Raw genomic sequence first — 25,422 nt, forward strand, 5'->3', positions numbered from 1 at the left:
GTCAGGCCTCCAGATGACCACAGCTCCAGACAACACCACGCAGGACAGAATTATCCACCGGAATCACGGTCAATAGTCATAGTCATAATCAATCCCCGGAATCATGAAAGACAATCAGTGATGGCTACTGTTCTAAATGACTGAGTTTTGTTTCTTACTTAGATTTCCCCTATTTTATGACCATTATGTAACATCTGTAACAGACCACATCCTGTTGGAGCACAGATGTGAATTGCCATGGGTTGAAGAGTGACTTGAAGGGTAGGAACTGGAGACAACTATTTTGATAAGTTGATAGTGAAAGAAAGAAGCTGGCTAGAGTGTCATATGTAAGACAGCTGATGTTTGACAAAGATGTTATGTTAGTTTTTTACTATGAACTATTTAAATGGTGTTTAAGAAGGCGCTAGTATAAGCAGAAGACATTGATGATACAGAGGAGAGATGAGTTAACTGAGGAAGGGAGGTTCTGAAGAGATGGAAGAAAAATCTATTCAGGCTCTTTCAGAAAGGATCTGATTGGTCTCTTTGGATGTGATCCAGCCAAGAGGTCCTGATTGGTAGACTCTCAAATCCTGACTCCTTGGCAGTTACCCTATGGGTAGCTGCTTTTGGCTCAGGTACTAACCATTTTTCTAATTATTTGTGACTAGAATCTTAGGTTGTATTAGTCAGGATTTGGGGAGGGGGCTACAGGTAACATAAGATTTATTTCAGAGACTGAAACATAAATCTGAAGTGCTAGGATTGGTTAATTCAGCAGCTCCACAGCATCACTGAGGTCCCACGGTCTTTCATCATGCTACTCTGTTACCCACAGACTTTTGTCTTACTCTGTTAGGTTCAGTTCAGTTCAGTTCAGTCACACAGTCATGTCCGACTCTTTGTGACCCCACGCCAGTCCTCCCTGTCCATCACCAACTCCCAGAGGTAACACAAACTCATGTCCATTGAGTTGATGATGCCATTCAACCATCTCATCATCTGTTGACCCCTTCTCTTCCCGCCTTCAATCTTTCTCAGCATCAGGGTCTTTTCAAATGAGTCAGTTCTTTGCATCAGGTGGCCAAAGTACTGGAGTTTCAGCTTCAACATCAGTCCTTCCAATGAATATTCAGGACTGATTTTCTTTAGGATGGACTGGTTGGCTCTTCTTGCAGTCCAAAGACTCTCAAGAGTCTCCTCCAGCACCACAGTTCAAAAGCATCAATTCCAGTTTCATCCATCTCATTAGAACTGATTCAAATGAATTCTTTTTAATGGCTGAGTAATATTCCATGGTGTATATGTACCACAGCTTCCTTATCCATTCATCTGCTGATGGGCATCTAGGTTGCTTCCATGTCCTGACTATTATAAACAGTGCTGCGATGAACATTGGGGTGCACGTGTATACAGAGTGAGGTGAGCCAGAGAGATAAAGAACATTACAGTATACTAACACATATATACGGAATTTAGAAAGATGGTAACGATGGCCCTATATGCAGGGCAGAAGAAGAGATGCAGAAGTACAGAACAGACTTTTGAACTCTGTGGGAGAAGGGGAGGGTGGGATGTTTCGAGAGAACAGCATGTGTATTATCTGTGGTGAAACAGACCACCAGCCCAGGTGGGAGGCATGAGTCAAGTGCTCGGGCCTGTTGGGCTGGGAAGATCCAGAGGAATCGGGTGGAGAGGGAGGTGGGATGGGAGACCAGGATGGGGAATTCATGTAACTCTATGGCTGATTCACATCAATGTATGACAAAACCCACTGAAAAATAAAAAAGAAAAAGAAAAAGAAAAAAAAAAAAAAAAAAGCATCAATTCTTCGGTGCTCAGGTTTCTTTATAGTCCAACTCTCATATCCATACATGACTACTGGAAAAACCATAGCTTTGACTAGATGGACATTTGTTGGCAACATGTCTCTGCTTTTTAATATGCTGTCTGAGTTGGTCATAACTTTCCTTCCAAGGAGTAAGCGCCTTTTAATTTCATGGCTGCAGTCACCATATGCAGTGATTTTGGAGCCCCAAAAAATAAGTCTCTCAGCATTTCCACTGTTTCCCCATCTATTTGCCATGAAGTGATGGGACCATATGCCATGATCTTTGTTTTCTGAATGTTGAATTTTAAGCCAACTTTTCCACTCTCCTCTTTCATGTTCATCAAGAGGCTCTTTAGTTCTTTTTCACTTTCTGCCATAAGGATGGTGTCTTCTACATATCTGAGGTTATTGATATTTCTCCCGGCAATCTTGATTCCAGCTTGTGCTTCATCCAGGCCAGAATTTCTCATGAAGTACTCTGCATATAAGTTAAATAAGCAGGGTGACAATATACAGCCTTGATGTACTCCTTTTCCTATTGGGAACCAGTCTGTTTTTCCATGTCAACTTTCAACTGTTGCTTCCTGACCTGCATACAGATTTCTCAAGAGGCAGGTCAGGTGGTCTGGTATGCCCATCTCTTTCAGAATTTTCCACAGTTTATTGTGATCCACAGTCAAAGGCTTTGGCATAATCAATAAAGCAGAAGTAGATATTTTTCTGGAACTCTCTTACTTTTTCAATGATCGAACGGATGTTGGCAGTTTGATCTCTGGTTCCTCGGCCTTTTTAAAAACCAGCTTGAACATTTGGAAGTTCACAGTTCACGTATTGCTGAAGCCTGGCTTGGAGAATTTTGAGCATTACTTTACTAGCGTGTGAGATGAGTGCAATTGTGTGGTAGTTTGAGCATTCTTTGGCATTGCCTTTCTTTGGGATTGAAATGAAAACTGACATTTTCCAGTCCTGTGGCCACTGCTGAATTTTACAATTGCTGACATATTGAGTGAAGCACTTTCACAGCATCATCTTTCAAGATTTGAAATAGCTCAACTGGAATTCCATCACTTCTACTAGCTTTGTTCACAGTGATGCTTCCTAAGGTCCACTTGACTTCGCATTCCAGGATGTCTGGCTCTAGGTGAGTGATCACACCATCATGGTTATCTGGGTCATGAAGATTTGTTTTGTATACTTCTTCTATGTATTCTTGCCACCTCTACTTAATACCTTCTGCTTCTGTTAGGTCCATACCATTTCTATCCTTTATTGTGCCCATTTTTGCATGAAATATTCCCTTGGTATCTCTAATTTTCTTGACGAGATCTCTAGTCATTGCCATTCTATTATTTTCCTCTATTTCTTTGCAGTGATCACTGAGGAAGACTTTCTTATCCCTCCCTGCTATTCCTTGAAACTCTGCATTCAAATGGGTATATTTTTCCTTTTCTCCTTTGCCTTTCATGTCTTTTCTTTTCTCAGCTATTTGTAAGGCCTCCTCGGACAACCATTTTGCCTTTTTGCATTTCTTTTTCTTGGAGATGGTCTTGATCACTGCCTCCTGTACATTGTCACCAACCTCCATCCATAGTTCTTCAGGTACTCTGTCTATCAGATCTAATCCCTTGAACTTTGTCACTTCCATTGTTTAATCGTGAGGGATTTGATTTAGGTCATACCTGAATGGTCTAGTGGTTTTCCCTACTTTCTTCAATTTAAGTCTGAATTTGGCAATAAGGAGTTCATGATCTGAGCCACAGTCAGCTCCTGGTCTTGTTTTTATTGACTGTATAGAGCTTCTCCATCTTTGGCTGCAAAGAATATAATCAATCTGTTTTCAGTATTGACCATCTGGTGATGTCCATGTGTAGAGTCTTCTCTTGTGTTGGAAGAGGGTATGACCAGTGCATTCTCTTGGCAAAACTCTGTTAACCTTTGACCTGCTTTGTTTTGTACTCCAAGCCCAAATTTGCTTGTTGCTCCAGGTATCTCTTGACTTCCTACTTTTGCATTCCAGTTCCCTGTAATGAAAAGGACATCCTTTTTGGTTGTTAGTTCTAGAAGACCTTGTAGGTCTTCTTAGAACTGTTCAACTTCAGCTTCTTCGGCATTCCTGGTTGGGGCATAGACTTAGATTACCATGATATTGAATGGTTTGCCTTGGAAATGAACAGAGCTCATTCTGTTGTTTTTGAGATTGCATCCAAGTACTGCTTTTTGAATTCTTTTGTTGACTATGAAGGCTACTCCATTTCTTCTCAGGGATTCTTGCCCACAGTCGCAGATATGATGGTCATCTGAGTTAAATTCACCCATTCCAGTCCTTTTTAGTTCATTGATTCCTAAAATGTCAACGTTACTCTTGCCATCTCCTGTTTGACCACTTCCAATTTGCCTTGAGTCATGGTCTTAACATTCCAGGATTGCTCTTTACACATTGGACTTACTTCCATCACCAATCACATCCACAGCTGGGTGTTGTTTTTGCTTTGACTCCATCTCTTCATTCTTTCTGGAGTTATTTCTCCACTGATCTCCAGTAGCATATTGGGCACCTACCGACCTGGGGAGTTCATCTTTCAGTGTCCTATCTTTTTGCCTTTTCATACTGTGTATGGGGTTCTCAAGGCAAGAATACTGAAGTGGTTTGTCATTCCCTTCTCTAGGGTACCCCATTTTTTTCAGAACTCTCCGCCATGACCCATCTGTCTTGGGTGGCCCTACATGGCATGGCTCATAGTTTCATTGAGTTAGACAAGGCTGTGGTCCATGTAATCAGATTGGTTAGTTATAGATGATTGTGGTTTTCAGTTTGTCTGCTCTCTTAGGTTGACTCCTGTAATTATCTGAAGATAAATACTGCTGACCATGGGTTCATATTCAAAAAAAGTCATGTCAGGGGACAGAAATGGGAAGTTTCTCCTTGCATGTTTCTTTACCCAAAGTCCAACAGCAGACTTCTCTAATGGTTAGAATCTCATCATAAGCTCAGTCAACAATAATACTGATTTTAGGTAGGTGGTTTAAACCTTCTGAGCTTCATTTTCCTCAAATGTTAAATGGGTAGCATAGTACCTACCTCAAGATTATAATAAGGAATATTCTATTAAGTGCATCGCATTGTGGTTGTCTCACAGAACCTCTTTTCATCTTCTCTATCCTTCACACTGTGGTTAGAGTTTATTTTCTAAGAAGCAAATTTGAGGTTCTTCTCCCATTCTTAAATGGGAGACTGCAGCCAGCTTAAATAAATTTGGTTCATCTTCTGGTGCTGGAGTCTACTCTCCTGAAAGCATTCAGAAGAGAGAAAAAATATTTAGATATATATTATAAAGGACTACCAAGAAAGGTAGTACTAAAGAAAGTTCTAACCATTGAACAATTGAACTCATCTCTCATGCTAGTAAGGTCATGCTTAAAATCTTGCATGCTAGGCTTTAGTATTACATAAACCAAGAACTTCTAGATGTCCAAACCAGATGATACCACTCTAATGGCAGAAAGCGAAAAGAAACACTGTCTCTTGGTGAGAGTGAAGGAGGAGAATGAAAGAGACAGTTTAAAATTAAATATTAAAAAAATTAAGATCATGGCATCCATCCCATTACTTCATAGCAAATAGAAGAGGAAAAGGTGGAAGTAGTGACATATTTCCTCTTCTTGGGCTCTCAAATCACTGTGGATGGTGACTGCAGCCATGAAATAAGAAAACGACTGCTTCTCAGCAGGAAAGTTATGACAAACCTAGACAGTGTGTTGAAAAGCAAAGACATTACTCTGCTGACAAAAGTCCATATAGTCAAAGCTACAGTCTTATCAGTGGTCATGTATGGTTTTGAGAGCTAGACCATAAAGAAGACAGAGCACCAAAGAATTAATGCCTTCAAACTGTGGTGCTAGAGAAGACTCCTGAAAGCTCCTTGAACATAAGGAGATCAAACCAGTCAATCTTAAGGGAAATCAACCCTGAATTCTCATTGGAAGGACTGATGCAGAAGCTGAGGCTCCAATATTTTGGTCACCTGATGTGAACAGTTAATTCATTGGAAAGTCCTTGATGCTGGGAAAGGCTGAGGGCAGAAGAAGAGGGTGTCAGAGGATGAGACGGCTGTATGGCATCACTGATGCAATGGACATGAGTTTGACCAAACTCTAGGAGATGGTGAGCGACAGGGAGGCCTGGTGTGCTGCAGTTGATGGAATCACAAAGAGTTGGACACCACTGGACGATTGACCAACAACAACAATAAAGGATAAAGTATGGATGGACAAGTAATAGTATATACAACACAGGACCACCCATGTGTAAGAAACTGATCTGGTTGCCTTGATTCTAGGTGTGTGAGATTACTGTGTGCTGGGCAGGAACCAAGGTGTCAGAGTGTTCTACTTTGGTAAGGGGGACTCCATTCCCTAGGGTAGGAGTCCAGCCATAGATAGAGTACAGATACTGATTTATGTGTTTGGGTGATAAAGTGGGCGAATGTTCAGAGTGATTTATTCTTATTCCAACTGTAGCTCTCAGAGAATGGCCCTGGGCTCCGCCACAGCTTTGAGTCTGAGCCAGAATAGTAAATCATAAAGTTCCTTGAGCTCCAGAGAGAGTGCTAACATGAATACTAAATAGCATTTGTGTTATCACATCACTCAATAAAAATACATATCATGCATTATCGAACGCAGTATGCCTTCTCTAGAAACAATCAGATTTCCCATCTAGACTTTCTTCTTGTTGATCTCAATAGACACAGTGCCATCTACTGAAAATAAAGCACCAATAACCATGGTACCCCCAGGGATTCCCAGGAGAGCCCCCCTTTCCGTAGGCTCCCTGTCTCACCCACTTCCCAGATGGACTGGAGGGAGTAGGCGGAATCCACAGGCTGTTCTCCTGTCACAAACTGCAATACATCTGTTCCCTGGTGCTTTCCGTGAGCAGCAAGAGTAAGACGGTCCTAGAGGACCTAAGGAGCTTGGCCAGAAATTTTAAAATGTCTGTGAAAGCTCTTTTAGGCTATCCTTTTGCCTTCAACCGGATATACACTTCAATGATCCTATTAACATATAGGCAAGGCACTCTTTTATAGTAAAACATGAAAGGATTATTGACATGTCTTTCTTTGAGTAATTATGATGTTTCCATGTGATAGTGTAGCAATGTATCAAACTTCTTTTATCTTTGTGAGTTTTTAGTAGGTAGAAGAGATAAGAGGTTAATCACATAATCTTGGAACATTATAAAGACTGCCATGTCTTTGGGATTTGTGAATAACCTAGGTTGCTAATGAAATTCACATATGCCAAATTCCACAGTCTAGTTAAGTGTGTCTTCTTCAGGTCACAGTGTCTCTTGGTTGCATAAATAAAGAAACAAGAGAAAGATCATTGCCAACATTTAGTCATCCTGGTTAACAATAAAATAGAAAACTGAAGCTCTTTAAAATACACAGCCTCCTGCAGGACATACTCAACTCCTGCCCTCTCCACCTCTTATTCTACCATTCCTCCTCCTGAGGAATCTTGGTTCTGTCTGGTGGCTAGCCCTTCAGGGACCAATTATAATTTAAAGCTTTGGTTTGAATTGATTTTGATCTGACTTTTGGTAGTCAGGCCTGGCTTCCCTTCCATTTGCCTCTCCAAATCTGTCCCCATTTTTCTCTAGTGCATTTGCTGCTCATCCTTTTTGCTGTCTTTTTATTTGATTTTCCAAAGCAAAAATTCCCACAGTTAAGTTTGTGGTTTGGTAATTTATCATGAATATTCGTGAAATTGCTTCATTAAAAGGGGCATTTGAAGCTGAAACCTATGTATCTGTTACTATGGTAACCAATAACAACAATTTAGAGCTGCCTGCTTAAACTAGGTAAGGTAAGGGTGGCTGCTGGCAGGATGGTGATGGCAGGCAATCACAGACTACTGGGTGGAGTAGATGCTGGTCTGGACTTTTCAAACTTGTGTTGGATAGTCTTCTGGGTTGGTGCTGTGCTCCTGAATTCTCATGATGCAGTTTAGGAATTGCAAGTTCCTTTCTCCATCAGATTACTGAGGAGAGTTTGAATTATAAGTTTACAACTTGAAACGTACTTGGTCACACTTTATGTGTTCCTGAGCCAGTCATTTACCTGTCTGTGCCTTGTTATCAACTTTAAAAAATGTGCAAAATATTCCCTGTGTCACCAGGGTATGTAAGCATCAGTAAGGCAATAAAAGTAAACCCTTTTGGAAACAGGGTGCTACACTCATGCAGACTAAAATCCATGCTTGAGTCTACAGCTGTTCTCTAGAACCTCTTTTGGGTGCTATCAGTCAACCTTCTCTCTCAAACAAAAGACAGTTTCTTCAATAGAGAGTAGTGTCAAACTAACCTTAGTGATTGCCTCTGCAAACCAGGATTCTCCGAGAGTTCCATCATCCACTGGGCCTGTAAAAGTGAACACTGGCAGTTAGGCATGTCTTGAAGTGTTGAAAAGGTGGTTATAAAGAAAAAAGTACCTTTGATAAATAATCAAGGTTACAAGAAGTGCAAATTACATTCCTTCACCTTTTTTTCCTTTGCCTTTCAGTTGCAATTTTGGACAGAATATTAAAGAGATAATCAAGAGTGGCAGACTTTGTATTAAAAAGAGAAAGAAATGTCAAGTCAGGCAATTCATATGGGAAATGCAGAAAGATCTATGCACAAAAAAGTGTGTATTTACTTGGGAGTATTTTGTATGTGTCAAACTACATATCTTGTTAGTATTGCTTTCTTGGTAGGAATATAATGCATTTGAATCAATAAGATTAGACAAAAATGACAGAAAAACAAATCTTGGGGGATAAAGCATGGAGCCATATAGACAAAGAGGAAGATTTTGCATAGTGTTGACATTCTTATGACCACAAGAGAGAGGGTTGCACTGGGGTGGAGTCTTGGTAGGAATTCTTATGGAACACAATATCCAGGATCATACAGAGGAGGGGTTGAGTTATGGATATAAGTGGATACATCAAATATGTCAGATTTCTTGGGCACTTACTTCTCTTATTAGCACAGCTGCCATCAGCATAAATAACTGAAGCGTTGGTGCAGATCTGATGACCCATTCATGTACCTGCATGAAGGAACTGGGGTGGACAGTACTCTTTCTTCAGGTGTCATAAGTAGGCAGTTTGCTACCTCTAATGTTCTAAATTCCTTTCTTCTCACCAACTGGGTAGGGAATCAAACCTTCTCAAAGATAGGTGGGTGTGGAGGAGTTCTCAGAATGTTGAAAATAGTCAGATGTTGAATCAGAATGGGTTCACCATCAAAGAAATATCTTATATGTGTTTTGAGAAAGAATACACAACATAATTCCTCACAAAATTGCTAGTTTTGTGGTTGTTAATGAGAAATCTTCAAAGGGAAAAAAAATACCTTTTACTGTTTACATTTCAAACCTTGTAAATCATGAAATGCAGTTTCAGTTTTTAGTGTAGGACCTATAGAGTAACATGGTTATTGCTGTTAGCTGTAAATACAGTTATTATGGTTGCAGCTTGCTCATCCTAAAATAAAATTCAGCATTTGCTGAATTTAAGTTTAGCTTGGCTTACTTTTCTGCCAAATAGAATATAAGGATACTGCATATAATACTGTGCTAGCTTTTTTTTCAACCAGAAATTTGAATGTTCTTATCATTTATTATAAAATTTGCATGCAAAAGCAAAATGGGAAATTTTAAGAGCATAATCTTTGGCATGAGATAGACCTAGTTCAGATCTTAACTATGCCACTTTCTTGATTGGTAGTCTTCATTTAACTATAAAAACTGGCTGAGAAAAATGCTTATCTCATATGGTAGCTATGAGGCTGAAAGGAGCTCATGGATGTAGATTGTATTGGGGTATTTGCATAACTTTAAAAAGAATACTCATTCTCTCCACCCAAGTCCTGAAACAATTAAGAAACTCAATAGCTTATTTTCAGAAGCACCTGGACAATACTCATAATGGTAATTCTGCAGTCCTCATTTGAAAAAAGTACTTGAACCAGGATGAGTTCACATGGCTGGTCTGAGGGAGGTGGATGGAAAGAGTGGACATTGACTACTATACAACAATAAGACTCAGGACAGGGACCTGGGTCAGATGAGGTGATGCCAGAATGCAGCCAGATTAGCCTCTATATATAGGCTAATATATATATATACATATACACACACACACAGAAATGCCATATGAATATATACTTAGACATGGAAGGGGGCAATTGAATGTCCAGAAGATCTGATGTAACCTTCACTCACTCAGATAATATCTTAAATGGTCCATGGCCCAATAGCTTGCACTTCCACGTCTCTCCTGCAGAAATGATGAATCCTATGCTTTATCAGATGGCTGTACTATTTTCTAATTTCTTTACATATGTACATTGGTTGTGATTCACTCAGCTAACGTCTCCATTAATCTGAACTTCTCGGGCAGGATTAGGCCAACTATAGCCTGTGACCAAATCTTGCCTGCCTGTTTTCATACAGCCTGCGAGCTAGGAATGGTTTTTACATATTGCAATGGTTGTAGGGGGAAAAAAAAAAGGAAAAAAAAGAATATTTTATGACACATAAAATTTATATGAAATTCAAATTTCAATGTGTAAATAGCTTTACTGGAAATGAAAAAAAAATGAAAACAAAAGAGTAAGGCAGACAGGAGACACGATCATCAATAACACTGACATTGGAGAGCATAGGCTTCCTGACCTGGAACACCAGAAATAGATTTACCAGCTGGTCACAGTCCTGGACAATAGGTCTCCCACTGGGCAAAGGTCTTTTACAGCTTGCCTGAGATCAATTGGGAGCACATGCTCCCTGTGGGGAGATTTGCCACAGAGAGGCAGAGGCTGGATTATAAATAGCCAGTTTCTTCCAAGATCACCAATGAGATGTATTACTCTCCTCCCAGGGAAGGTAAGGGAGGAGGTAGATGTATCCAGGAGGGTTACAGTTCATGGAGTGCCCTCTCTGGGAGATAACATTAGAAAACATAAAGACTATGAGTGTTCCTTCCAACAGTGTGTGTTTAGCACACTGCTTGGCACAAAGGAACATTTATTATATATGATAGAAGATAAATTGAAATGTATTAAAAATTATAAGAGTTTATTTGAACAAAAATAAACTTGAATCAGGCAGCATCCAATCTAATAGACTGAAAGGAGCTCTGAGGAGCTGTACCAAATAAAAGACTTTCATAGACAGAAGAGAAAGAGTCATTTTTTACTAAGCAAAAAAGTGGACTGGTTATTGCAAGGTTATTTTCCTTTAGGGGATAACAGGAGTCTTTCAGGCAGATTACCAAACTAGTGATGATCAGGAGATTTCTAACTGACTGGTTTGAGATTACATTTCTGAGAGAGCTGAAACTGCAATTACCCCTTCATTTGGTGACCTGGTGCATAAATGACTTCATTTTGGGCTTGTTGTCTTGTTAACCTATGTCACCTATGTCTGTTATAATTACTGACCCTTAAGGAAAAGTGGGCTTCCTTGATAGCTCAGTTGGTAAAGAATCCACCTGCAATGCAGGAGACCTTGGTTCAATCCCTGGGTTGGGAAGATCCCCTGGAGAAAGGAAAGGTTACCCACTCCAGTATTCTGACCTGGAGAATTCCATGGGTTGTATAACCCATGGGATCACAAAGAGTGGACATGACTGAGCAACTTTCACTTTCAAGGAAAAGTGAAAACATAAATTTTATATTGGAGCTTGATACATGTGTGAGAACAGTAGATGGCAAGTCTACAAAAGTGAGTGAAACACGAACAAAAAAGGTCTTCATTGTCTATAATGTACATTTTCATTTTGTTTGGTAGAAAATGGATAAGTAAAAATAATTTTAAGTTGGAGAGAGAGCCTCAAGTTTATATATCCTAACTCTAACTGTACCATGCAGGATAAAAAGAGTGTCCAGGAGCCAGGTACTGAGCTATGCACTTAAGATAATGTTCTCTCTTAATCACCACAATAATCTTGAGAATGATACATAATCATTATTCTGATTTTACAGATGAGAAAACTGAAGCTTTAAAGGTTTAAATAACTTAAGGTACTCAGCTTGTAAACGAAAAACCTAGAATCTGATTTCTAGTTTTCCAAGCCTCAGGACTGGCTTCATGGACTTGTGACCTGTCCATTTAGCTCTGCTCTTGGTATAATGCTTTGCAGTCACCATCTTAAAATTCTTAACAATTTTAGAACAAGAGGTCCTACATTTTTATTTTGCACTGGGTTTCAGTTCTACCAAGACATCTTTTCTTTCCATTACCCCAGTCACCAGTTTTACAAATCTGGAGGATCCTACACAAATAAAACTTTCCATTTAACCAAAGAACTATGGAGAATTAATTATTCCACTCTAGGTGGAATAAACATGTAGACAATTATATATGAGTGTTTTCACATTTATACATACAAATATTCACAATTTAGAGCCAAATTTCCATCACCAGACAATCCTTTCTCAGATTTTCTTTGGTTCCTGGTACCTCCCCAGTGCTGCAAGTGGGAACCAAGCCAAGAAGTGGTGAGGACATGGTATGAGGTTTAGTGGGGGGTAAATATATTCATGTCTAAACACATGTGTCTGGTTATATTCCAAGCGCAAGAACAAATCAATTTAGGATTATCTTTTTGATGCTTTCCATATTTCAGCTCCCATCAGTTGGCACAAATAATTAAGGGATGATGGAACACACATTGGCACAATTTCACAACTTTTTTGAGGCTATAGGCTACTGAAAGGCAGGCAGCTATTATAGAAGATGGGGGAGGGTATTTCAGAAGAATATGCTACATAAGCAGCACTTGAGTAGTTTCTAATCACTTTCTTTAATGGTGAACTCATAATACTCTTTGAGAAAAAGCTACTCTGAATCTTTTTTTTTTAAAAACAACTTTTTTTTTTCATTAAAGAAAAACACACATAGAAAACACACACATAAGCACACACACAATTACAAAATGGAAAGTAATAGGCATACAGTTTTTAACTTTTTTTTTTTCCTAACTAATATTCTGTGCTGGTCCAATCCCTGGGTCATATTAATAAAGATTCCCTGGAGAAGGAAATGGCAACCCAGTCCAGCATTCTTGCCTAGGAAGTTCCATGGACAAAGGAGCCTGGCAGCTCCAGTCCATGGGGTCACAGGAGCTGGACATGACAGAGAGTAACAACACAACAACAATAATTTTAAAGAACTTTTCCAAGCTCTAGATTTGCTTTGCTGGAAAGCCATACTGATCAGGGCCCCTATTAGTCATACGTTTAATAGGGAATTATTATAATGAAACCCTTTCTGGCCAGATACTGAGTAAGTAACTTTAAGGTCATATGACATGCTTTGAGTGACTGGATTCTGAGAAGACTCTTGAGAGTCCCTTGGACAGCAAGGAGATCACACCAATTAATCATAAAGAAAATCAACACTGAATATTCATTAGAAGGACTGACGCTGAAGCTGAAGCTCCAATACAGTGGCTACCTGATGCCAAGACCAATTCACTGGAAAAATCCTGATGCTGGGAAAGATTGAAGGCAGGAGAAGAAGGGGGCAACAGAGGATGAGATGGTTGGATGGCACCCCTGTTTCAATGGACATGAGTTTGAGCAAACTCAGGGAGATAGTGAAGGACAGGGAAGCCTGGCATGCTGCAGTCCATGGGGTTGCAAAGAGACAGACAAGACTTAGTAACAACAACAACAAAAGAGACGTTTTATTCAGTCATATTAATAAAGTAACCATAATTCTTTTCATTAATTGGTTCCATCTCAGCAAACATGTTTAGTCAATTAAAGACCAAGAGAACAATAGTATCAACTTGTCCTTTAACTTTTAATGTCAGCAGTGTGTTCTCACACCATTGTAGGAGAGTGCTGCAGGCTAAAGGAAAGGCTACATGCAGGCATACTTCCCTATTGTTTCCTCATAACATTCCCTTGGAATACTGCCCTAAATGCTAAGGGTAATTTATCTGCCTATAGAACCGGACATGGAACAACAGACTGGTTCCAAACAGGAAAAGGAGTATGTCCAGGCTGTATATTGTCACCCTGTTTATTTAACTTATATGCAGAGTACATCATGAGAAACTCTGGGCTGGATGAAGCACCAGCTGGAATCAAGATTGTTGGGAGAGATATCAACAACCTCAGATATGAAGATGATGCCACCCTTATGGCAGAAAGTGAAGAAGAACTAAAGAGCCTCTTGATGAAAGTGAAAGAGGAGAGTGGAAAATGTTTGGCTTAAAACTCAACATTCAGAAAATGAAGATCATGGCATCTGGTCCCATCATTTCACGGCAAATAGATGGGGAAACAGTAGAAACAGTGTCAGACTTTATTTTTGGGGGTTCCAAAATCACTGCAGATGGTGACTGCAGCCATGAACTTAAAAGACGCTTACTCCTTGGAAGGAAAGTTATGACCAACTCAGACAGCATATTAAAAAGCAGAGACAATATTTTGCCAACAAAGGTCCGTCTAGTCAAGGCTATGGTTTCTGCAGTAGTCATGTATGGATGTGAGAGTTGGACTGTGAAGAAAGCTGAGTGCCGAAGAATTGATGCTTTTGAACCGTTGTGTTGGAGAAGACTTTTGAGAGTCCCTTGAACTGCAAGGAGATCCAATCAGTCCACTCTAAAGGAGATCAGTCCTGAGTGTTCATTGGAAGAACTGATGTTGAAACTGAAACTCCAATACTTTGGCCACCTGATGCGAAGAACCGGCTCATTGGAAAAGATCCTGATGCTGGAAAAGATTGAAGGTGGGAGGGGAAGGGGATGACAGAGGATGAGATAGTTCGATGGCATCACCAACTCAATGGACATGAGTTTGGGTAAACTCCCGGAGTTGGTGACAGACAGGAAGGCCTGGCTTACTGCAGTCCATGGGGTCGCAAGGAGTCAGACACGACTGACCGACTGAACTGAACATCAGGAGGACTGCTTCACTATTTGATGATTAGATCAAATAGGATGATGAAATACGAAAGTTATTTTGGAATCAATAAAACATATTCTGGTGGCTCAGCAGTAAAGAATCTGCGTGCAATGCAGGAGACGCTGGTTTGAATCTTGAGTTGGGAAGATCTCTTGGAGAATCCCATGGACAGAAGAGCCTAGCTGGCTACAGACCATGGGGTCGCAAAGACTTGGACACGACTGAAGCGAATGAGCATGCAAAACATATCCAGGACACCATATAATATTTTGTTTCTGGCTCTCCTATCTTTTGTTTTGCTTCCAGGTACTCTACTGCTCATTTTGGGAATATTTGCTCATTTCTTTTATGATAAGGTAATCATCTTACAGTATACAACATTGAAGGTGTATAAAGATCACCCACATTTTTAGATAATTAAAAGTTGAGCTCAATAGTTTTTAGAACCCTGTTTCTTAGTAGTATTGGAGTGAAGGCTATTAGCTATTTTTAAAGTATTAGCAAACTCTGATTTCTCTAGAGATACATTTTCAAATTCCCTTTTCAGGATAGATTATCCCTGATTGTTTACTTCTGCTCCTTAACTTTCAGATCTATGCATATTGGCTATGGGGGAGATGCCATCATGTCATGGTCTTTGAGTCAAAGCATATACAGAACTCCACCTTTTCAGGCTGTTATCTCTCAATCACCACCATAAACTGAGTCTTTGGTAAGTAAGCTTGTCTAGCTTTCAACAGCCTAACCTCTCCCAAGAAATGGTTCAGGTATTTCCATGAGCATCTAGTCCATTGTTATATTTCTTTTGCTGGGAAAACCCTGTGATAACTTTCTCTGGGAAAAATGCCTTGAAAGGGAATGTCCATTTTCTGTTAAGACTTACCAAAAACCTGTTTTAGCACTAAATCTGTGGATTAAGTCAAACCCAGCATTTTCCAGGGAATGGGTATCCATTATGATCTAAGAGAAAATAACTTACACCCCCCAAAGACTTCCAAGGCCTTGCTAATAATATTCATCAGTGGAAACCTGGGGAATATCTACAGTGGTGCATTTAAAAGGCATTTGTTCAAAGAAGATATAACAGTAGATTGAGTTGAACTCATTGATATGGGTGTAATTCCTAGAGATTTTAGATTTAATGAGTTAGCTTGTGCAGCTGAAGGTGACTCTCTCTTCCTTGGGTGACTGACTAAAACTTGGACTTGGTGGTGGCCTACATTTAATGAGATAACAGGCCAGGTCTCCTCAGCATGATATGGAGGAGGGAATCCATAGGCTTACGGAAGTAAGAATGTTAGACTAAATTTATCATGTGCAACTTACATGTCGATCTCCATACCTCTGTTCCACAAGATGGCCCCAAATTCATTCTTTTAATTGAGCCATTGAGAAACACATTAATTAACAGAATATTTGCATCTTTATTATTTTTTTTTCACCGTAGCACTATTTACAATAGACAGGACAGAGACAAAACCTAAAGTGTCCATTGACAGAGGAATGGATACAGAGGATGTACATATATACAACGGAGTACTGTCACCCATTAAAAGGCATGAAACAGAGTCATTTGCAGAGATGTGGGTGAACCTGCTGCTGCTGCAGCTGCTGCTTCTGCTGCTACGTGACTTCAGTCGTGTCCAACTCTGTGTGACTGCATAGACAGCAGCCCACCAGGCATCCACGGCCCTGGGATTCTCCAGGCAAGAACACGAGTGGGTTGCCGTTTCCTTCTCCAATGTGTGAAAGTGAAAAGTGAAAGTGAAGTCGCTCAGTCGTGTCCGACGCTTGGAGACCCCATGGGCTGCAGCCTACCAGGCTCCTCCATCCATGGGATTTTCCAGGCGAGAGTACTGGAGTGGGTTGCCATTGCCTTCTCTGATATTTGCATCTTTAAAACAGTCTGTGGTAACCCTCATTGGGAGGCTAGGTATGACCATCAGGGATGCTGCCACTGAGATAGGCTCCCTGATTTGATTATAAAATGCTGTGGTATGGGTTCTTCATGTTTCTTCCGATTAGGATTTAACGAGTCTTAGATCTGGATGTTTACATTTTTCACCAAATTTGGAAAAATTTCAGCCATTATTTCTTCAAATATTGTTTTCTGTTCCATATTCTCTCTCCTTTCCTTTGGGGACTACATTTGCATGTAGGAGGCTGCCTGTGCTGGTCCCACAGCTCAGTGATGCTCTGCTGATTTCTTTTTTAGTCATTTTTCTCTCTGGGTTTCATTTTGAACAGTTTCTATTGACATGTCTTTGAATTCACTAATGCTTTATTCTGCAGTGTCTGATCTGCACTTAACTCCATTCAGTATATTTTTCATTTGAGACATTGTATTTTTCAACTCTAGATGTTTGATTTGGGCCTTTTTCATACTATCATCTATTTATTCCTTAACACACTTATGGTTTCCTCTACTTTCTTGATCATGTGGTTATCATCCCCTTGACTACTTAGTTCTATTATCTGTGTAATTCTGGATCAATTTTAATAGATTTTTCTTCATATATGGGTTATATTTTCCTACTCCTTTGTGTGACTGGTAATGTTTGATTTGATGCCAGCAAGTGCAACCTTTATGTTTTTAGATGCTGCATGTTCTTGTATTTCTATATGTATTCTTCAGCTTTGTTCTGGAATATAGTTAATTTACTTGGAAACAGTCTGATCTTTTCAAGGCTTACATTTTGGGTTTGTTATGCAGAGAAAACAAAGTTCAGGGCTGATGTTTCCCCCACTACTCTTCATGTAATAGATTTCTGAGTGTTCTATGCGATGTCCCATGCACTGGGAGGTTTTCTCATTCTGGTTGTGGTACCACCAACTATTTCTGGATCTATGTGGGCCCTGAGGATAGTCCCACCTGCTTCATTTGCTTGTCTTTCCCCAACCTTGGCGGCTTCCTCACACACACATCTTGATCACTGCTCAGTTGAAGAATACCTAAGTAAGCTTCAATATATTTACAGAATATTTTTGATAATATATAACAGAAATACCACATAGAAAAGTATTTGCTGGCTCATAAGAAGAATCTAGGGATAGAAGCTACTTGAAGACAGAGGATGCAGGAGCAAATTAGGTCATCTCTCCTGGGCTTGCTCTTGGTCCATCTGTCTCTTCTCTCTGCATGATATGGTTCTCTTTGCATGATATGGTATGATTTCTTACTAGAGACAGCTTCCTCCAGGCAGAAGGAAAGGTGACCCTAAGCAGAGGCAGCTAACATCATTAAATTTCTAGCTCTTTTTCTAAGTTCATGTATCAAAACTCAAAGAAAACTTACTGGTTTGTTTGGTCTACATGTTCACTGAACCAAATATTATACATGCGAGGTGTATTTTTCTGATAAGGCCCAAGTTAGCCCTATCTAACATGTAGGATGTGTAACTTGTAAAAAAAGTTTTCTTGCTAGAAGATGTGGAGGGAGGGATGTTGAATAAACAAAATAGCAATGAGCAGTGCACCCAATTTCCTCATCTGTAAAGTACATAAAATAATCTAAAGTGTGACAATGTATTGAGAGCTTAGCACAGTGCCTGGCCTATGATAAAACACAGTTCTTATGTTGTCATCAATAAACTGAGGTTGGCAACTCCAGGTGTCAATAAGTTTATTCACTTCTTTTCATCACTAATCTTCAGTAATGAAGTTTCTCCTTTGTCCCTCTGTGTCAAGAGTGACTTAAATTCCTACCTATGGGCCTTAATTTCCAGGTAACTGGGTTCCTGATCATCTCCCATTGTAATTTCCCAGAACACCTGCTTCTGCCTTGTCTAAGCACAGACCTTGTATAAGCATCAAATTAGTAGCAGGAAACAGATGGTCCACTAGAGTTGAGTAATTTGAAAAGAGTTTAATAAAGGGATTAATAACAAAGGTGTTGGCAGGTTATAAGGAAATCATGAGGGGTAGTGAGGTACTCTGGGCTAGTAGAAAGGACAAACGACAGAATGGTGACTAGAAATGAAGAAAGGAGGCAACTGACAGGAGCAGGGATGTCCAGCCAGTCTGTAGTGATCCCACGGAGAGGGAGCCGGTAAATGAATACCCTGACCTCTACAGCTTCCTGATCTCCTGTGTTCCCCACTAGGTGAAACAAACAAGATGCCAAAGGGCACAGGAATCTGTCATTCCAGTCCAAGGCCAGCCTGTTGCCTGGGGCACAGGGGAAAGAGCAGATTAGAGGAAAAAGCAGTAAACATATCATGCCCAAGTTGTGGTCTTAGTTTGGAAGGTCTTCTCTGAGTATATGTAGCCCACCCATTTTACTCTGTTGGTTGATTTTCCAGTCCCTTTGGACTCATGATTTTGTCTCTATTCTCAGAATAATTTATCCCTGGTCATGATCACAGAACTTATGTCTGTTTAGGATTTTCCTGGTCCTGAGGTAGGGACCTCTGAAAATCTATAATCTGGAATGGGGTATAAGACTGCCAGATACAGTCTGTATTTATGACAAGGAAAGGCCAGTTGCAAGTGCCTGGAAATTTGCAGCCTCAAAATAGGAAGCCTTGTTCATTTGCTGTGAACCTTGTGTGCGTCCTCAATCAAGTCATTTCTTCAGTGGGGCAGCTTTACAGGTGGACTGGAAACAATCTGCTGTCAAGAAAGGAGAGCTGTCACTTTATGTGGACTCAAGTGGAAGGAAGAGACTGGGTTAGCTTTGAAGATCTGCCTTTCAGCATCTTCCACAGATACAAAATTCACCTCATTTCCCAAAGTCTTTGGAGAGGAAGCCAGGGACATAGGCATGGGTAGTAAAACAGAGAAACACGAGTGAAAGAGAGGGGGATGAGGTAAAAACAAGTTGTTGGAAAATGCACAGATAAAAGTAAAGTCAAGGGAATGAGTGAACTAATGACAAAACGGAAGGCAGTAGTACCCTGGAAAGATAAACTTTCCACTCAGGAACCACAGGCAATCCCGCAATTACAGTGGAAGAGCAGGACCCAGCCCGGCTTCAGCTGTGGCCAATGAAACAGAGGCCAAGCAGCTGTTCATTAACACAGTTAGAGGAGAATGCAGGCCTGGCCAGGGTGTCTGTTCTTTATTTTGAATCCCGCATGTTGCTCTCTGAAACACCTCAGAAGCAACTCAGTCAAGGCAAGTAAGGAAAAGAGGAAGCCTGGCTGTCTGGCAGGCCTGCATTGGCCAAGAGTTTTGCTGAGCCATTTGAGATTGGTGGGTGATCTCAGACTGGTACATCAAGACATGGTCCCTGGGGTGGTTTGAATATTTTGGATATATTATCTAATATTTAAAAAAGAAACTCATAACCTAAGTGCCCCATGGCTTAAGTGCATGTTTATTTTCTCAGCCTTTGTCTTTCAGAGATCAGCACTCTGTTGTGGTGCTACTATTGTAAGGATGGAAAAAATAGAACCGTTTTAATGTGCTGTTTGCATTTCCTGACAGTTAAAAAGCAGCCCATTATTAGCTGCAACACTCTTGTGACATCAGTGGTGACTTTGCTGCTTGGGTTTCAGCTCATGAAATATTTTCCTCCCGGATACAATTATCTTTCCCTTCTTTTTTTTCTTCTTTTTTCACCTTTCATATTTCATCCTCATGCAAATGACTGGCTAAATGGCCATCCATGTTTCTGGCCTTTTCAAGAATGGGCTACCAAGATGCTAACACATATTCTGCTTGGCCCAGTTTCAAAACTTTGGACCCCCAGGAGCCACTTTCTTACAACAACCCCTGAATGGGCAAGGGAGCTGTCCTTGTTGTATTGAGGAGGTATAGGGGCATGGAGGAGAAGGCAATGGCACCCCACTCCAGTACTCTTGCCTGGAAAATCCCATGGATGGAGGATCCTGGTGGGCTGCAGTCCATGGAATTGCAAAGAGTCGGACACGACTGAGCGACTTCACTTTCACTTTTCACTTGCATGCATTGCAGAAGGAAACGGCAACCCACTCCAGTGTTCTTGCCTGGAGAATCCCAGGGACGGGGGAGCCTGGTGGGCTGCTGTCTATGGGGTCTCACAGAGTCGGACACGACTGAAGCGACTTAGCAGCAGCAGGGGCATGGAGTGTCACATGGAGTAGGGAGAGCCTGGCACAAGGGAGGGAGGATCTCTGAGCTTTGTGCTGGTAGGGGTTGCTAGACCCTGGGTGAGAGGGGAGACTGCTCCATGACAGGGAGGGAAAGGGACACCGGAGGGGCCGCCGTGAGGTGTGGGAGACTGGTGAAAGAGAAGGACCTCTTCTTCGGGGAGGGGGGACAGCAGAAGTGAGAGGAGGTGGGTTATATGCAAGGGATCAATTTAATAAGTATATGAGGACAACTGAATTCAGGATTCTCATTATTGGAAAAGAGAAATAAACATATAAAAAGAGAAAACTAAAACTTGATATAAGAATTGAATTATAGATATTAGTATGATCTCAAGGGTTTTTCAAACATGTAGATATAGGAGTATATACAAAATGTACCTACTTGTATGATTTTGTGATCTTTGTATCTTGCAAACTTTTTCTAAGTTTGGCATTATTTCAAATAAAACTAAAAAAAATGTTTATATGGGTATAATAGCACTATTTAAAGTAGAAGTATAATACTACCAATATGATGTTATTAAATGAATTAAATAAGATAATTCATATGGAGGGTATAATACAGTCCCTGGCACACAGTAATCTTCCAATAACTATTCTTATTATCTCCTGGGATAAAAACATACCATGAAAATTATTCTGTATCTTTTTTCCCCCTAAAAATGTATCTTGGAAAGCTTCTCATGACAATTCATACCTTGTTTTTTAAAATTAATAAATCTAGCTTGTATTCTTTATTATATTACTGTTATAACTAGAAAAACAAAAAACAATAATTGTGGGAGGGGGGATAATCTGCCTCAGTATGTCATCTGCTGATGACTCATAATTTAATTAATTCTCGTTGCTAATGGAAACCTTTGGTTGAACAGGCATAGTTGTATTTTAATAGCAGCTCTTGAGTGGAGAGTATAAGGAAAAAATATCCAATACCACATCACTGGACACATAGATGTTCACACGAATTTTTCCTATTTTTGTAAAGCTCAGAATGAAAAGCACTGGGTAATTAGAGAAGCTGTTAAAAGTCATTCATTCAATCATTTCTTCAATCCACTGACAAATCCCTATTTAAGGACTGCTGTGAGCATTCACAGTTGGATGTGCTAGGAAGGCAGCATGAATTAAACAGGGTCCCTGCCCTCAAGGGGTGCTCTCCTTCTCCTTGGGAAAAGGAAAAACACCCAATCAGTCTTACATGATACATTAGCTGGTGATAATTTAAACATGAAATCAGTCCCTTCCCTTCATGAAGAAAGCTAATTTGGTAATTTTTAAAAGTTCATGCCTTACTAATCATCTATAATAACTCTTAGTAACCTTTTGAGCCTGGGTTTCCAGATATCAAAAATGGAGATAATAATAAGTATAAGGTTGCTAGAATCAAATACATTAAGTGCCCAGCATAAAGACAGCCCCATAGCAGGTACTTGATAAACAGAAACCCTTATTTGGTGTTAGTTGCACAATTTGGGGTTCTTATATTTGAGGCTAAGAGAATAGGAGTGGCTTTGATTTGCAGGGAAGCTGTTTCCTTCCCCTGGTTGGATGTGTCCCTGGTGTGTCCCCAGACCTTACTAGCCTGCTCCAATGCCATTAGGCACATTTTCTTTACTGAGCTGTCATACCTTCCACCCACAGAATATAGGAAGTCCAATTTTCTACTGGGTTGCTTTCCAGAAGGAATCCCAAGAAGCATTAATCCCAAGAGCCTGTCGTAGGCTCTTGTCACTGGCCTGGCAGCCCATACTTTGAATAGTCACTTGGCACTGCCCTGTAGTTGGGCCCTAGCTGACTTCTCAGAGGCCAAAGTTCACACTAACCTCTTGAAAGTGCATCCAAGTCCAAACATGGCCTTGCCAAATATGCTGAACCTTTGGGTCTTTGTCCTGAAAACACCAAGGAAACAAAGTTTTTAAGAGAATTAGCTGGCTTCACTTATATTTTTAAAAAATTTCCTTGGGTTGCTCTGTAAAGAATGGAGAACAAAACTCAAGAGAAGAAGCAGGAGAGTGGGGTTGCTCCTCTGCAACCCAAAAGGGCAGAGAAGAAAGGGAAACAGCACAGGCTTGAGATCTGGCCATTTTGGAGGCAGAATTGATAGTACTGTTGATGGATTTGTTGTAGGAGTGGGAAGGAGTAGGGAAGTTGCCAGCTTGAACATTTGGATGATTTTATATGGCTGTGCCACTTATTAAAAATGGGAAAAACCAAGATGTCTAATAAAAACTCAACTAAGTGCTAAAGAAATCTCAAGTTGTGTGCTTGACAGTGCAGGGACCAATAAGTAAACTTGCGGCTTACAACTGGCCCAGAATAAACCTCAGTGTCCCAGGCTAGCCCCTGGAGGCTTCTGCATGGCCAGAACCAGCTCAAGTACACCAGTAAATAGTCCAGGCCTCAGTGAAACTTGGACTCATGCCTAAGCCATCAGTCCTCTTGTAGCAAAGCATTCTCTCTCCTCTCTTATTCTGATGTATGTTCATTTCCATTTCAGGATGGCTAAGGATGGGAAAAATCATCCTGTACATGGAGGATGGCCTCAGCTACACTGTCCAGCTAAAGCAATCAGCAAAAGGCTTCAAAGTACATTTTACAAAATCTAGGCTCTCCAGTTTGAGACTACAGTAAATGGAGGATAGTCCAGGTTACAAACACTTTATGGCCAGAGAAAGTGCTCTGGAGCACAGTCCAGTTAAAAATGCCCATAATTCCCATTATAAAGCAGAACATTTTGCATCTTACAAACTGTGGTGTCTGTATACAGATGTATGAAAACCTCACTGCCTTCTCCAAGAATAAGAGTGAGGTACTTGTTTCACATTTTTGCAATAGAAGAGACCACTTACATAAATATAAAAAATAACAACTTTCAAAAAAATCAGTTGTTCACATAAACAAAGCTAACAATCTCCAGTGTATATCCTACCATGTGTATCTGAGGACAGTGAGGAAGGCTTTCTATGGAATAAGCTTCTCATTCTCATTTAATATTTGCATTTGTCAGATTCAGTTCAGTTCAGTTCAGTTCAGTCACTCAGTCAAGTCCAAATCTTTGAGACCCCATGAATCACAGCACACCAGGCCTCCCTATTCATCACCAACTCCTGGAGTCCACTCAAACTCATGTCCATCAAGTCGGTGATGCCACCCAGCCATCTCATTTTCTGTCATCCCCTTCTCCTCCTCCCTCCCAGCATCAGGGTCTTTTCCAATGAGTCAACTCTTTGCATGAGGTGGCCAAAGTATTGGAGTTTCAGCTTCAAAATCAGTCCTACCAATGAACACTCAGGACTGATCTCCTTTAGGATGGACTGGTTGGATCTCCTTGCAGTCCAAGGGACTCTCAAGAGTCTTCTCCAATCCCACAGTTCAAAAGCATCAATTTTTCGGTGCTCGGCTTTCTTCACAGTCCAACTCTCACATCCATACATGACCACTGGAAAAATGATAGCCTTGACTAGACAGACCTTTGTTGGCAAAGGAATGTCTCTGCTTTTTAATATGCTATCTAGGTTGGTCATAAGTTTCCTTCCAAGGAGTAAGCATCTTTTAATTTCATGACTGCAATCACCATTAAGGGAATACTTCATGCAAACATGGGCACAATAAAGGATAGAAATGGTATGGACCTAACAGAAGCAGAAGGTATTAAGTAGAGGTGGCAAGAATACAAAGAAGAAATATACAAAAAAATCTTCATGACCCAGATAACCATGATGCTGTGATCACTCACCTAGAGCCAGAAATCCTGGAATACGAAGTCAAGTGGGCTTTAGGAAGTATCACAACTGGCAAAGTTAGTGGAGGGGATGGAATTCCATTTGAGCTATTTCAAATCCTAAAAGAAGTTGCTGTGAAAGTGCTGCATTCAATATGCCAGCAAATTTGGAAAAGTCAACAATGGCCACAGGACTGAAAAAGGTCAGTTTTCATTTCAATCCCAAAGAAAGGCAATGCCAAAGAATGCTCAATCTAGCACACAATTGTGATCATCTTACATGCTAGTAAAGTAATGCTCAAAATTCTCCAAGTCAAGCTTCGACATACATGAACTATGAACTTCCAGATCTTCAAGCTGGATTTAGAAAAGTCAGAGGAACCAGAGATCAAATTGCCAGCATCTGTTGGATCATCGAAAAAGCAAGAGAGTTCCAGAAAGACATGTACTTCTGCTTTATTGACTATGCCAAAGCCTTTGACTGTGTGGATGACAACAAAGTGTAGAAAACTCTTCAAGAGATGGGAATACCAGACCATCTGACCTGCCTCCTGAGAAACCTGTATGCAGGTCAAGAAGTAACAGAACTAGGCATGGAATAACAGACTGGTTCCAAATAGGGAAAGGAGTTATGTCAAGGCTGTATATTGTCACCCTGCTTATTTAACTTATATGCAGAGTACATCATGAGAAATGCTGGGCTGGAAGAAGCACAAACTGGAATCAAGATTGCTGGGAGAAATATGAATTACCTCAGATATGCAGATGACACCACCCTTATGGCAGAAAGCGAAGAACTAAAGAGTCTCTTGATGAAAGTGAAAGAGGAGAGTGAAAAAGTTGGCTT

Source organism: Muntiacus reevesi, chromosome 3, assembly GCF_963930625.1.
Source record: "Muntiacus reevesi chromosome 3, mMunRee1.1, whole genome shotgun sequence".
NCBI classification, from domain to species: domain Eukaryota; kingdom Metazoa; phylum Chordata; class Mammalia; order Artiodactyla; family Cervidae; genus Muntiacus; species Muntiacus reevesi.